Source organism: Condylura cristata, unplaced genomic scaffold (genome assembly GCF_000260355.1).
Source record: "Condylura cristata isolate star-nosed mole 26May11 unplaced genomic scaffold, ConCri1.0 scaffold00019, whole genome shotgun sequence".
In the NCBI taxonomy this organism is placed as follows: Eukaryota; Metazoa; Chordata; class Mammalia; order Eulipotyphla; family Talpidae; genus Condylura; species Condylura cristata.
The window spans coordinates 10,878,677-10,895,998 of NW_004567120.1; positions in this window are offsets into that span (position 1 = coordinate 10,878,677).

Here is a 17,322-nt window from a genome sequence, read left to right on the forward strand (position 1 = left end):
GGAATTTCTGTTTTTAATGTTTGAGGTATTCCCATGTTTTCTGTAATAGCTATACCAATTTACATTTCCACTAACAGTATATAAAGTTTTCCTTCTCGTCAAATCTTCCCCAATACATTTTTTGTCTTTTAGATAACAGCCATTCTACAGGTGTGTTATCCTATTGTGTTATGTGTTATCTCATTCTTTTGACTTGAATTTTCCTAATAACTACTACTGGACATATTTTCATATACCTGTTGTCCATCATTATGATTCCTTTGAAGAAGTGTCTATTCAACCCATTTTTTAATTGAGTTGTTTATATTTTGTTGTTCTTGAGTCTTATAAATTCTTTATATAGCTTAGCTATTAATCCCTTGTTGGGTACATGATATATAAATACCTTTTCCCATTTATTAGGATGTCTTTAGGTTAGTTTTAACCTATTGGTGAAGAAGCTTTTAATTTGATGTATTCCCATTTGCTTATTACTTCCTTTATTTCCTTTGCCATTGAAGTTGAGTACTCAAACACAAATCTAATACTCCTGTCAAGAAATATATAATTTATTTATTCTTTGATGTATTTTATGGTTTCAAATCTTACATGCGTGGCTTTAATTCATCGTGAATTATTTTTTGTATGGTGTTCCACAGCAGTCTAGTTTCATTGTTTTGTATGTGCCTGTTCACTTTTTGCAACACCATTTATTGAAGCTTTTTCTAGGCACTTGGCTCCTTTGTCATAAATTTGTTGTCCATACAAGTGACGGCTTATTTCTGAGCTCTCAATTTTGTTCCATCAATGTGTTTGTCTGTTTTTACTCCAGTACCATGTTGTTTTGATTACTATTGCTTTGAGGTTGGAGATTGTGATGCCAGCAATTTTTCCCCCCTGCAGGATTGTTTCTGCTATTCAAAGTCTGTTGTATTTCCAATCAAATTTCATGATTTTTTTCTCTATTTCTGTGAATAATGCTATTGTGATTTTGATATGGATTATATTGAATGTGTATATTACTTAGGTAATATAGCCATTTTAATAATATTAATTATCCCAGTCCATGAGCATAGAACAATTTTTATTTTTGATGCGTCTGTTATTTCTTTCAACGTGTCTTACAGGTATCAGTCATTCACTTCACAGGCAAAATTTATTCCAAGGTATTTAGTCTTTTTATGTAATTTCAACAGGCTTTGTTCTCTGATTACTGTCAGTTTCTCATTCACATATAGAAACATAACTGATTGTTATATACTGATTTCATTGCTTGCCAATTCATAATATTCATTTATTGTTTTCAATAGCTTTTTACTACAGTATTGGGGATTTTCTGTGTATGTTATTTTGTCATCTACAAATAGTGACAAATTTACTTTTTCCTTTTCAATTTGGATACTTTTATACTCTTTTCTTGTCTAGCTGCTGGACTTGATACAGCTTCCAACACTTGAATAACAGTGAATAGCTTTGTCTTATTCCTGATATTAAAAGAAAAGCTTTCAGTTTACACCATTATGACACCACTATTGAAATTATTTAGAGGTTCAGGGGTGTTATGAACCCATATAAGAGAAAATATAGTCAATAAATTTTGTGTATGTTCTCAGTACTCCACTGTCAGACTATTATCCTGTCTCTCTTCTTTTTCGTGGTCCTCCCTAATCCCTAAAATACAAAAATATTAAAGTTAGGATGATTAACAATCCCACAAGAGCTTCTAAATATTGAGGTGAAAGGAAAAAATGTACAGTTTTTCCTTTCAATAAAATGTTAGAAATGATTAAGCTTACTGTGGAAGGCATTTTGAAAGCCAAGACAGGTTGTTAGCCAAGTTTTCAGTGCAAAGGAAAAGTTTTTGAAGGAAACTAAAAGTGCGACTTTACTTAAGTAGCACAGATCTAGGCACTAACAATAAAGCAGACACTGCTGAAAGGCAAGTTTCAGTGCTCTGTCTAGAACATTAAGCAGCCACAAGACACCCTTAAGTATTAAGTAAACTTAATCCAGAGTAAGGTCCTAATTCTCTTCATGCCTGTGAAGACCGAGAGAGGTACAGAAGCTACAGGAGAAAAGTTTGAGGCCGTGCAGTTTGGTTAATGATGTTTAAGGAAAGAAATCACCTTCATATCATAAATGTGCACGGTAATGTTACAGGTGTTGATGTACAGTGCAACAACTTATCCAAAAGAATTAGCTAAGTTAAGTGATGAAGGTGGATGCACTGAACAACATATTTTTACTGTAATTTAAACAACCTCATACTGGGAGAAGATGTCATATTAAACTTTGTTTTAAGTTTTATTTACTTATGCATACAGTACTGCAGTACAGGCCAGAGGTCCAGGGGTGGTGAGAGGATTCACCAGAGACTGAGCGGGGAGCAGAACAAGCAGATAGACGAAGTACACTGCTGAGGGGAGCAGCGGGCGGGCCAGGAGAGGTCTGCCGTGCAGTGTACATCACTTCCGAGGCTGGGGATCTAACTCACACTGAAGTGGCTGCGGCCAGCTTGCAGTGCTGCATCCTAACCAGTTGCACCACCAGGAAGGGCCCAGAACTTTTTTTTTTTTAATTCACATAGATTTTATATCATTGTTGTTCATTATTTTTAACTGTATACTTTCTTTTCTCAAGTGTCGTCCCATAGAATTCCCACCACCACCTCACCCTTGCACCACCAGTCCCCTATGCTCTCCCCACTCCTTGTTTTGATCCTTCTCCCAGCACCTCCCCTGTAGAATGTCTCTGATTGACAGTTGTCTATTTTTGTTTTGTTGTGCTGATTTATTTATTTATTTATTTTTATAAACCCTTCTAGCTGCATCCATGGAGATATCTATTCCTGGCTTCCAAGTTTCAAAGGACGAGACTGACTCTCTTGTTAGGGGTTAATGCAGGTGCTGACAATAAGTTGAGACTAATATTCATTGTGAAAATCCTAGTGCCCTTAAGAATGATATTAAGTATACCCCTTAAGAATGATATTAAGTATACTCTGTGCTGTAGAAATGGAACAACAAAGCCTGAATGACAGCATGTATGTTTGCACATGGTTTACTGAGTATATTAAGCCCACTGTTGAGACCTATTACTCAGAAAAAAAGATTACTTTTGAAACTATGCTCACTAAAAATGTACCTGGTCACCCAAGAGCTCTGATACAGATATACAAGGAGATTAATGTTGATTTCATGCTTGCTAACACATCCGTTCTGCAGCCTATATATCAAGGAATCATTTTGACTTCCAAATCTTAATAAATGAATTTCCAAATGTTCTCGCTGCCATAGGTAGTGTTGTGACTAAATTGCTGCAATCTCATGAAAAACATTTTAATTAAATTTCGTTGATTTGTCATTTGTTTACCAAACACCTCAACGCACACATGCTTCATTTGCCCTCCCCCAAAGCTCCACTGCCAAGACACTATCACATTATCCTTTTTATTCCCAATTCCCCGCCCCCGATTTCAAAACCACTATGTATTTCCCAGAATGTAAGTTATTTTTATTGTGTTTTGCCAGTTTGACTTCATTGGTTATTTATACTCCACGAACGAGGGAAATCATCTGATAATTGTTTTTCATTTTCTGATCATGATAAAACTTTAACTAATGACAAGTTGCTTGTTATGACTGAGCGAAGAAAATGATTTCCTGTGATGAAATTTTCTCTTACTCCAAGTGAAGTTGCAATGAAGATTGTTGAAATGACAATAAACCATTTACAATATTACATACATTTAGTTGATAAAGCAGTGACAGGATTTGAAAGAATTGGCTCCAGTTTTGAAAGGAGTTGTACTATGGGAAAAATGCTAACAGACAGAATTGCAAGCTGGAGAGAAATCCCTTGTGAAAGGAAGTCAATTGATGTGGCAAACTTCATTGTCATCTTATTCTAAGAAACTGCTAGAGCCACCCCAATCTGCACCAGTTGGAGGCTGGAGACTGGGTTGCTGCGGCTGTTAATGAATGGCCCAGGAAGTTCATCTTCAGCTGTTGGCAACAGAGGGTATGCATCATGCTGGTGAGTGAAATCCTCATGCAGCTGGTAATGGTTAAATAGTTATAAAATTCAAGTTGACTGGGCCCTCCCTTGTGGCGCAGCGGGTTAAAGCACTGCACTGAGAAGCTAAAGCCACTTCCACATGAGTTCGATTCCCGCCTGCCCTGGAGGTGACCACATGGCGTGGCAGACCTCTCCTGACCCGCCCGCTGCTCCCCTCAGCAGTGTACTTTGTTGATCTGCCTGTTCTGCTCCCCGCTCTGTCTCTGGTGAAGCCTCTCACCGCCCCTGAGCCTCTGGCCTGTACCCCAGTTCTGTATGTACATAAAAAAATCTTTAAAAAAAAAAATTCAAGTTAACTTAGTAACTTGGGAGAAAATATTAGCCAGGCAAATATAAGCTAAGGGTTTAAGGAACCAGTCTCTCTGGTTCAATAACTTTCAGTGACCAAACCTACATTCTTTTTTCAATGTAGAATAGGTAATCCCTTAAATACAAGTAGTAGGGAGGTGAGCCTGGGGATTTGATAGCCCATCCACCTCTCACATGTAGATTCTCTTGATCTAGTGCCTGAGCATTTCTGAAATTCTTAGTAACACTTTGGATTTTCCCCAAGTTGCTTGCAACTGAAACCTGAGCAGGAAGTGGTGGAGTTGCTTCCATGCAACCTATCACTTCCTAGCTTCAGTTTCAATTTTCTCACATTTGCTGAGTCATATGACTTTCAGTATAGAAATTTTGCTGTTGCAATGTTCTTTCCTGTATTCTTTTACTGTTATGAATTTGTCACATTTAGCCATTTCTCACTGCTAATTTTAGTGAAGCTTGAGGAGAAAGCAAAGGAAAATGATTGACTATAATCCAAAATGTTTTATATTAATCTCTAAGTTTTGTATTCTTAAATTTACATTTTGCAACTTGCATTCTTTCATAGGAAGTTTTAAGTTTATTTGTTCCTTAAATTCATGTATCATCAGGACTCTTCCCACTGGGCATTGCCACCATACGACACCACCAAATTACCCCTAAGCCACCACCATAGTCCACTATGCTTTCTTACCTCTTTGTTCTTAGCTTTCTGCCTCTCCCCTCTCTGTATGAGTCAGTTCAGCAGTCAGAAAAAAAGTAACTATAATAAAATCAAAATCAAAATCATCGGACAACTATAGATCAGAGACATTCTGTAGGAGGGGAGAGAAGATGAAGGATCAGGACAGGGATGGGAAGAGCCCAAGGGACTATGGTGATGGTGCACATGGGAGCTGGTGATGGGAATTTTACAGTGAAATCATACACTGTACAAAAATTAAGGATGAGAAAATAAATATGTTAAAAAATAAAATAAATTACCTCCTGATTTTCCTTATTTCCATAACATTAATATTATATTGCCCATATAGTAGAGGAAAACATAAAACTAATTATTTTACTCATTCTTGTTACCTATGCTAGTTTTGAAATTTTATTATTTTCATTAAGTCATCACAAGTGGCTTTATTTCAATGACATTTTTTCACAGAAATAGAATAAAGAAATCCCAAAATGTATATAGAACCACAAGTTTCCAAGTAACCAAAGAAATCCTGAGAAAGATGAACAAAGTGAATGAACAGGGGGTTACCATGTCCCCTGATTTCAAAGTATATTACAAAGCTAAAGTATATTACAAAACTTAAATACACACACACACACACGCGTGTGTGTGTGTGTGTGTAGTACTGGAATAAAAATAGGCATGTAGATAAATAGAACAGAAAACCCAGAAATAATCTCATGCACACATATCACCAATTTATGACAACAAAACAGGAGTACATAATATACGGGTAAATGCCAATCTCTTGGGTAAATAGTTTTGGAAAAAAACTGGACAGTCACATGTAAAACAATTAAACTAGACTATTACCTTTCATCATACAAAACATTAACTCAAAAAGAATGAACACTTGAATGTCAGACCTGAAATCACAAAACCCCTAAAAGAAAACTTAGGTGTGACGCTACTTGACTTTAGTACTGGCAATGATATTCTGTTTCTGACTCCAAAAGAAAATGCAAATAAACAAATAACAAGTAGAAGTACATCAAAAATAGGCAAAAAAGATGATACTTTAAAAAACAGAATATTACTCAGCTACAGAAAAGATTAAAACCTTGCCATTTGTGACAACATGAATGGGCCTGCTAAGTGAAATAAGCCAAATCAAAGAAAGACAAGTACTGTATGACTTCACTGTTATGTGGAATATAAAGGAGTCAGTGAACAAACAAATCAAACATCAATAAGGAGAACAGATTGGTTGTTACCAGAGGAAAAAAAGGGTTGGGAGTTGTGTGAAAACGGTATAGGGAATAAAGTTTATGCTGCAGAAGGAAACAAGGCTTTTGTTGGTGTTAGTATGTAGCTACATATGTCAAATCTTAATGTCGTACCTCGAAATCTTAAATAATGGTACACAAATCAATGTTACTTCAATGGCATTTGTGTATAAATATGTATTTTTATGAAGATTTGTCACAGCAAAATAAAGGTAACCTACTTAGTGATAAAAGTATCAGCAAATATAAGCAAATCCTATATCTGATATGGGTTTAATATCTACAATATGTGAAGAACTCTTACAACTTGATAGCAAAAACTAAATCATCCAATTCAAAATTGGCAGATATTCTGAATTGACATTTCTGAACCAGACAGATGTCAACAAGAACATAAGTTAAACAATTAATCATAAAGGAAATTCCAATCAAAATCACAATTATATCATCTCAGATATTTCAGACTACATAATATATATAGAAAATGGAATAGAATTCAACCATAAAAAAGAATGGAATCCTGACATTTCAAAACTACATCCATATTATTAGCACTATGATAAATCAAGTGTGTCAGAGAAAGACAAATACTGGGATGTAGTATTTATATGTGGAATCTAAAAAAAAAAAAATCGATAGCAGTAACAAAAAATGCCAACATTGTAGATGCATAGAGGGCAAAATAGGTGCATGGTACCAAGAAAAAAAAAAACATACAACATTTATATATAAAATAGCTCCATGCAATACCTTAAAAAAGAACTTGATTTAGCAATTTTATTAATTGATTTGCCAAACACATATCAGTTTTCATATTATAAAAAAAATATTGCTGGGTCAGCACTGATTTAAACACAGATGTACAATTTAGATTCCATGTACATACTGCACTGATTCAAAAGAGGAATATATTAGCAAATGCATTTGGGAAAATCAAAATTCCATGTTTGTATTACCAAATTCCCCACTATACATTTAATAGTCTATTTAAGATTTGAACACAATTTGTCAAACTTTGAAACTGATGAACATCATATTTTAAAATAATACATAATTTGGAAATTATTCCTTGATAGAATTTATTAGAGGATTCCAATGGGTTTCATGATATATACATATATATTCACACACACACACACACACACACACACACACATATCCACACACAACACAAAATGCATCACAAATGCACAGTCAGCCTACTAATACTATAGTCCAAATAAATTAATGGCTTTCTCAAGGTGACATGTTGGTAGCTAATTTGCTTACTCCACCTACCTAGTTTAAAAGGACATTTGATGATGAGCATGATGAGAAATTATGATCTTGGAAGCTATACAGCACTGTAAAATAATGTCGCTTTAATTACAAATTTTATAAGAAACAAGTCACTGAAAGCTATTAATACATACATACACAACCTATGAAAAAACAGCATAAGATGTAGAACACATATAACCTTTAGTATGCAGGCAGGTTTGTGAGGCAAAGGACAATTTTGCATAAAATATTTATAAAAGAAAGCATACTTATAAAAGAGACATGGATCAGAAAAATATAGTCAAAGGTAACTTGGACTGTTTTCACTGTGAATTAACATATTAATATCTCAAGGATGAGGCTATAAACTAAAAGGTGTCTCTCATCTCTCATCTAGCATTTGGGAACCTTGAAAGATCAGGGACATTTAACTAGAAAAGTCAGGGGTCCAGAGATACTGGCCCTATTCAGTATTAATTGATAAATTCCTTAAAGAAACTATAAGGTTTAGTGATCCATAATTGCAGTGTGAAAAGAGGTTATCAGTTACTATTGCTTCAATAGCTAATGAATTAAATATACATTGTATAGAATATATACTTTATAAAATAGTCCAAATGTAAAGCAAATATTCAAGAATAGGTTTGTGATGGTCCTAAAGCAAACATTTGAAGGCATAATTATAAAAACCATTATAAAAATTATTAGAGAATATATAAAATATTACAATGATAAAATAGCTATTTAATAATATGTACTATTACTAATAATGCCAGCATATAATCCTAAATTATATTGACAAACATTTGGAAGTACTGAAAGGATATACAGATGCTAATTTTATAATTATAGAAATTATAGAAAAGTGGTTAGAAATATAATTGTTAATTCTATAAAAAATAAAAGTAGCAAGTATCAAATTGGGAGTCTTCTTAAGACAATTCTAATATTTTATTATTTTAAAATGTCCAAAAGCATACACATGCACTATAAGAACATAAATTTGTATAGCCTTTTTGGGAAAAAAAATGACAACATACTTAAATATGCATTAAAATAACTACAGTCAATGGTCAATTTAGTGCACGTAGTACTGGAACATATACCATAAGGTTAAAGATCAATTAAGAAGTATTTGCAATATTTTTAATGTAGCATTATTTATAATTATACTTAAATTTAAGTGAGTAAATAAAAATAAGCTACATGTCTATCAACAAAGAAACAATTATGTCATAGTGTGTATCTTTGATATAATGTTTGCATTAAAACTGTTTTCAAAGCATATTTAATGCATAGAAGTACTTATAATTTGAAGTAAAAGGTAGAATATGTGTGGTATGAGATCAAATTTCATAATATGTAAAGATAACAAATGGAAGAATGAGAGCAACAGCAAAGTATTAGTAAATAGTATTAAATGGTGAGGAAGTAGTTTCTATTTTCTCACACATAACATTTTATGAATTATTTGTAAAATTAGTGTATATTATTTTTTAAATCAGAAGATGTAAAAATCTAAATGAGCATATCAAATTTGTGCACCAAAATTTTATAAAATGCACATCACATAGATTGTGATGTTCTTTTAATATAGTCCATGGACAGAAATGTCTAAAATCCATAAATGCTTCCTTCCGCTATTTTGTTATCAGAGGTGACAACAAACCATTCATTATCCCTATTGAATTTCTTGACTGGTTTCTCATTTGAAGACAATTTCCGGGTGCCCTTCTACTGCTCCCATTAGGTTGTGCCCCATCTTCTGTTAAAGGTGAGAAGCCAGAGCTTGGGGTCTCTCAAAAAACCACTAAGACCTTTAGGACTGTGGGGGTGGGGTGAGGGAAACCCATAAATTAGGGAGATTAAAAGGTATTAGTGGGTTACAGAAGCATTTTTTCTTAATAGATTTGTTAATCAGACTGGACTAGAATAAACTTTAGACAAGTAGACTAGAAGAATAGAAATATCCATAAGAAAATTACTGTTTCCCAAAAGTTTTATTTTAGTTAAATATGTATGTGTCAAAAACAATTTCTTTTTTTTTTTTAAGATTTATTTTATTTATTTATTCGTACAGAACTGGGGTGCAGGCCAGAGATGCGGAGGGTGAGAGGATTCACCAGAGACAGAGCGGAGAGAAGAACAGGCAGATCGGCCAAGTACACTGCTGAGGGGAGCAGTGGGCGGGTCAGGAGAGGTCTGATACGCCATGTGGATCTCCTCTGGGGCTGGGGGGAATCGAACTCATGCCTAAGTGTCTTAAACCTCCCAGTGCTGTGCTTTAACCCGCTGCGCCACCAGGGACGGCCCCAAAAACAATTTCTTAATATGGGTTATAACCAAAACTGGTTAAAAAGCCACTACACTAAAGGGTAAATTAAAAGCTAATTCTATTTTAGCTAACCAAGCTAAGTATTTTCTGTTTCTGCTATGAAAAAAAAAAAAATAGATGTTGCTCCTAAAGATATGGCATTGCATTTGGAGATAGTTCTTCCTTGTAGTTCACATATTCATATAAAAACAAACATGACTGAAAACTCCAGCAGTGGACCTTCAAAGGAAGTGTGCTGAACACCATATTTCATTGATCCCTAATTTCAAACTCCTCCACCAGGCTATGCTTCCCTCTGCAAGGCAACTATTGTCACAGGCTTTGATCCAGCAAACTAGTATATTTGCAAATGCACACTGAATTTGGAAACAGATATATGGCACACTAAGACTTCAGGATACAGTCTGCTATCAGCAGACTATAAATGCAAACAGTCCCAACAGAAACTTCAAATGCATAGACTACAAATTGAAAACATCAATACAGGAAACTTACAGATCTCAGATCACAAATCACAACAGCAATTCCCTAGAAGTAAGGCAATCCTGTTTTCTTTTGTGCAGAATACTAGGGAGTTTTTAGTTTCAGAAGCACTGAGAACTTAATTATGTTAATAGAATCTTAGAGGAGATGAGGAGACTTTTTTATAAGTCTGGAATAAAAAAATGAAATATGTATGACTTTTCGTATTTCCAGTAGTATGGCTAGGTTTATAGTCAGCTCCTTTAATTCTCCCAGCAGTTTCCTTTATCCCCTTCTCTGCCTCTTGAGGACATGGACATGACATTGAAAATCACCTAATTTAGTGATACTACATATAGAAATGGAATAGAAAATAAAAAGTTAAAAAGAAAATGGTCAATTCAGTTTCTGTGGCAGTTGAAATTCTTCAGTGGAAAAGTCTCAATTTTCAGAGTCAGACTAAGAAATTATTGAGTATGTTTCCTAACCTTTTTGATATTTCATTTTCTATTTCCAAAAGGGAAAGATGATAATACATTTACTTTGCACAGTTTACATGAAGGCTAAGTATCCCTCATAAATATTACTTATCATTGTTTTTTAATAAGTTTTAATGAAGTTGTGTGACTGGACCATGGAATAGCATAGAATGACCTGTATCATGTTCGGAGACTCACACCTCAACCATCTCTCATTATTGCAATCTTCTAATGAAAAAAAATAAAAACAACTTTATAAACTTACTAATCTTTCAACATGTTTGTTCAATCTTCACTTTTCCATGTAGGCTTCTATTTTTTTTTAAGATTAATTTATATATTCACACAGAACTGGGGTACAGGCCAGAGGTGCAAGGGCAGTGAGAGGATTCACCAGAAACAGAACAGGGAGCAGAACAGGCAGATCGACAAAGTACACTGCTGAGGGGAGCAGCAGGTGAGACAGCAGAGGTCTGCTGCGCCATGTGGGTCACCTCCGGGGCAGGAATGGAACTTGCACCGAAGCAGCTGAGGCCAGCTTAGCAGTGTTGCACTTTAACCCACTGTGACACTAGGGAGGCCCTGCATGCATTGTTTCCAAATAATTTTCTATTCAAATATTCTCTTTGTCACTTTCTTTTCCCCTTCTGATATGCCACACTAGGGTATCATCTGGGCCCTGCAGCTAGATCCCCATTTCTTTTGAATTCTCAATATTGCAATATTAGATTTTTCTGATATTTTTCCCTTTAAGATAGTAAGTAAATGATTATGAATTCATCTTTTATCCCTTTTGAAGAAAATATAGGGAAGTTGTTATATCACAGAAAGGAAAAGCATTTCATAAAGTTAGAATTGAATATATAAACTACCTGCTTCAGTGATCTGTTGCTGTGTAAGAAACCCCCAATTCAGTGACTGAACAATCAATTTTTTATATCTCACAGTTTTTCTAAGGCAGAAATTTTTGCAATGTTCAGCCGGACAATTTTTCTGCTCCTTTCTTGTTCTCAACCAATGCTATTCACTTTTTACTCAGATGACAGGAAGACTGGCCTGGAGATCCAAGAGGGCTTCACTTAAATGTGTGGTGCCTTCTTAGGAACATCTGAAATGCTGGATTCAACAAGCATGGTCAACCAAAGTGTCTACATACATCTCTGTATGTGGCTTAAGCCACAAAAAACATGGGATTTCAGAGTATTTGGATCTCTTAACCTGCAACTCAGGAGTCTAGGTGCAAGTATCTCGCAGCAAACCTAAAACCTTACTTTGGTGACATCCTCAGAAGACAGCCAGACATTGCATTGGTTGTTCATAACTATAGGGAATTCAGTCATGATTTATAATACTAAAAAAAATAAATTCACAGACAGATGACTGTAACCATACAATGGAGAATAAAACAGTAAATCATATTAGATGAAAGAATTCCTGTATTTCATTGATTATATTCCAAATCATAAAAAAAAGAATCTGCACAGTGATTGTGGAATAATGTAAAGCTTTGAAATTAAAATCCAAAAATAAGTTCATGTTCTGGTTGAACATCGAGCAAATCATAGCATAGCAGTCACCTCTGGGAGTCTTGTGTGCATGTGTGTTTGTGTGTGTGTGGTATAAGAGAGCATAAAGAACAATAAAGACCTTTACTATATGAGCTATGAGAGGAGAGAGAAGGATTAACTTTCCTTTTCCAGCCTTGATTTTCCTCTGCTAGAACTCCAGCATCTGCCCCCCAGCACACAGCCACCTTCTCTGCCACACTGGCCTGGTCTTGAAGTGATGCATGCGAGAAGCTTGCACTGCTGGACCCAGGCCCCCTAAAGACTGCTGATTCTGGTACTCTTTTTCCTTTTGTCATATTTCTTCTAAAATTTCTTTGCCTGCATTTTCTTCAAGATTTCTGCCTCTACAGGAGTCCACTTTCCCCCTTCTTGCTACCTAAGAGCTGTGCACAGGGGACCTGTACCATCGGCAGTATGGAGTGCTGTCAAAGAGCAGGACACACTTCTTCACCAGGGTCATGACGTGGCCCAGCTCACTGTTCAATGCCTTACTCATGTTTCCTTAGTACAACACTCAGAGCTCCAGGAGAAGTATGTTTGTGCAGTCTCAAGGCCCCGCACTTCTTTTTTTTTTTTTTTAAGATTTACTTTTATTTATTTGTGCATACAGAACTGGGGTACAGGCCAGAGATGCGGAGAGTGAGAGGATTCACCAGGGACAGAGTGGGGAACAGAACAGGCAGATCGACAAAGTACACTGCTGAGGGGAGCAGCGGGCGGGTCAGGAGAGGTCTGCCACGCCATGTGGTGACCTCAGGGGCAGGCGGGAATTGAACTCATGAGGAAGTGGCTTTAGATTCTCAGTGCTGTGCTTTAACCCGCTGCGCCACCAGGGAGGGCCGGCCCAGTACTTCTTGCTACCTCCCCACATAAGAACTGTGTTTAGATATACAGGGTCAGTCTCATGTTGGCAGCTCGGCATCGCAGCTCATCCTTTCCCTTCCTGTGGTAGGTTTTTCTCTTGGCCCTGGTTTCAGAGTGTTTGAGCCAGTTGTCCCAAGAGATGTCAGTCCTTTGAGAAGATGTCTGTGAACCTCTAATGTTCATCTTGATGGACACTAAATTTGTTTTGCTTACAAGAAATAAATAAATACGAATTCCTCGGGTGTGGGCACAATACATATATTCAGTCCTGCATTCCTCCAAACAACTATGCTAAGTGGTCTTTAATTATATTCTTATTAAAAATATTTAAAAACTGGGCTTTCCCTGGTGGTGCAACAGGTTAAAGCACCACATTATCAAGCTCTAGAAGCCACTGCAGCATGAGTTCAATCCCCGGCAAGGGAGCTGACCCACATGGCCCGGCAGACCTCTCCTGACCCACCAGCTACTCCCCTCAGCAGTGTACTTAGTCAATCTGCCTGTTGTGCTCCCCACCCTGTCTCTGGTGAATCCTCTCACAACACCTCTGGCCTGTACCCCGGTTCTGTAAGCATAAATATTTTAAAAATAATAAACAAATTTTAAAAACTAGGGTTCCAAAACATTAACTAACTTTTTCAGATTGAAGGCAAAAATGTCCATGGAATCAAGATTCAACTCTAGATCTGAGAGTGTAGCCCAAACAGCTTCTGGGGATCTGAGGCCCCAGAGCCCCCAGCTGAGGAACATCAGCCTGGGCCATGCCATAGCAGCTGGGTGTGATAGGTACCACATGTCATATGAACGCATTTATATGAGATGTCCAGTACAGGCACATCTTTAGAGGAAGCAAGCAGATAAGTGATTACCCAAGGGGAATGAGGAGTGCAGAGAGAAATGGGATATCTTTGGGGATAATGACCAGTGTATGGTGTGACTTGAGTATCTCTTTAATTCAAATTTTGTTTTTCAGAAGTTAATATGTTCAAATGCAAACACCATGACCAAAATCTAATGTTTTAAAATTCTAAGTATAGTCTATGTATGGGAATTTCCCCAGAAAATTGTATGGTGTGATAGCATAGACAGGTTGGGGCTTTAGGGGGAAAAAGTGAGAGAGAAACCAGAGTGGTTTTGGAGACATGTGGGTCAGGTTTCAACTTGGCACCATTCAGAGAGCAGAGATTGCCTGCTCAACTTCGACATGAGGCTGTGCAAGCCTGGCTGAACATACTATGGGGGTTTTCGTTTGAATCCTGAGCTGGTTATGAAAATGGACGAAAAAAGTCCACGCTCCCACTGGCACCAATTGGATTCAAGCTTTCAGCAGCGCCAGTCAAATCTTGGGAACAGCGAGTTTGGAATATGGACCAATCAGGTTTGAAAGGTGGGGATCTTAAAGAGGGATACCAAGCTTCAGAGGAGGCTGGATGCTCTGGCTGAGAGAATGATGCCGAGGCTTGAGGCAGTTTGGGAATGCATGAGCCAGCTTTAGAGGACAGTTTGACTCAGTTTGAGAAGGCTTCAGTCAGTGAGAGAGAGGCTGCTTGGGAAGGCTTCAGTAGACTGGGGAGGACAGCTAGAAATCAAGAAGGGTTGACTCCATTTGGAAGGTGCTTCAGGAGGAGATTTGCTTCTGTTTCAGGCAGCAGCACCTGTGACTACCCCCACCTGCCACAGGTTAATTGGGTCCTGGTACACGGCTTAACGCTGTGCCACCAGTTCCAGGCTCTCATAGGAGGGAACTGCCATCTTCCATGAGCAGCTTTTGGTCTGGACTACTGGATATCAACAACACTGCCTACTTGGGCCTTAGAAATATTTTTTTTTCCAATTTCCCCTTTGTAAGTAAATTCTGTTGTTGCACCTTGACCTTGAGCTGTGTCTTGCAATGGTGAGCTTGTAGGTGAGAATGTCACAACTACGAGCAATCTCCACAAGTTCTGCTGTATCTCAGATCTATGATTCCAAAGACCTTTTAACATGACTTGACTGTACTCTTACTACTTGTTTAACAGTTATGAAGACTCTGGATGTAATCATTGTAAGAAATTGCTCTATCTACTGTAAAATATTATATAAATGTAAGATATTGTTCTTGATATTGATTACAATAGCTTAGAGGACTGTAATTTTATAAGGTTATCATGTTTTACAATATACCAAATAAAACTAGCTAAACCTCAAACTAAGTCACAAATGTTCATGCAAAGCATATATAAAATAAGAAAATTCATATTTACCAGTCCTAAATGTAATAGAACCCAATTTTAACATTTGCCTTTAGAAGCTGCTTTTATCCTCCTGCACACCATAAAACACACAAAGAAAAGTCACCTTGTTTCATACCTGTCATTTTTATCCCTTCGGAGAAAAGACCTCTCTCCGTTCCCCCACCCTCAAATTTTCAAAGATTAAACAGGACATAATGGAGAAATTTGAAGAGCAGAAATTTAGTAAATCTATCCATCTTCCTGCCTTTTTGTAAGCCAGTTTGAATTGGTTCGATATGATCACATGAACGACATTCATGTCCAGCAAAATGAGGATATTCCTTTTGATGAGGTACTGTCAATAGAAAGCAAATGATCTACTCCAAGGAAAACAGGAGGAGGAAAAAAAGCTTGCTATTCTTGCCTTACCCAAAATTCAAAATATATCTTTGAAACATTACCGTATAGAATTTTTACAATGCTGAAGTTCTCTTATTTCAAGCCTGCATTTGCCCTAGAATATTCCAGGCCTGCATTTGCTCAGATAAGAGCAATAATTATATAAATTCAAAATAGAAAATTCTCTATTGAACTTGACTATTTAAGCTGATTTAAGCCTAGTGACCTTTGCTCAATAAGATATCACTAAGAAAAAAAATCTAGTTAAAAAAACTACCAAATATAAATTAAAGAAGGCAGTCATTAGAAAGCACATGTTATATGATCCCATTTATATGAAATGTCCATTCCAGGCAAACTTATAGAGGAAGCAAATAGATAAGTGATTCCCCAAGGGAAATGAGGAGTGTAGAGAGAAATGGGATTTATTTGGGGACAATGAAAATGATCAAGAAATGTGGTAGCTGATACACAACCATGTGACTACTAAAAACCATTAACCTGTTAGTTCAAATGGGTGAATTTTATGGTATGCAAACTGTATCTCAACCAAACTTTTAAAATATAAACATCTTCCCCATAATTATGTCTCTCTTTGTCTTACCAGTCTACAAAAATGCGTACCAATGGTTACAGTTCAAAGGCTCCACCCATTTTCTCTCTTATTATTCACTTCTGACCTTGCCAAATGCCTCTGCAGTAAATATTTCTCATAAATATGTAAGCCTTACTATATAAATTTAAAGCAGTTATCTATCCCTTTATAGTTTACTAAAAACTAAGTATACTGTATTATATTTATTACAATGAGACATAATAAATTTTAAATGGCCGTTTTTAAACAGTTGTCATTAAAATACAAACTACATTGAAACAAACCCTAGAAAACTGACTGTAGAATTGAGACTATAAGGAGAGGGTGAAAGTGGAGAAGAAAGCAGAGAGGGGCACACCGGACTGTGGTGGAGGATTAGAGGTCGTGGGTACAGTGTGCTGATAAAGATCTGAAGAAGTATGGACATGTATATCTAAACCATACAGTGTTGTAAACTAGCATTACCTTAGTTTTAAAAAATAACCCAATAAGAGGGACATAAAATAACTAATTGGACTTACATAAAGAAGCAGATTTGAACTTGCACTTACTATTTGATACAAGTGTTTAATGATGAAAGAAAATATTTAATTTCAATATGCAACATTTATTAAATTGCTCTAATCACTGTTCCCTGATCTAAACATTTCTCCCTAAACTACTTGTATTGCAAATTTATCAGTTAGATTTATTTTTCTTTATTTTTCCAAACATTACCTTTTTATATGTCATTCAGCACAACAAAATTCCATACAAACCACTGTTTTACCCCATATAATTTCTATAAATACCATTTTTCCTAGCTTTTTAAATTGAGGTTTAATATATATACATA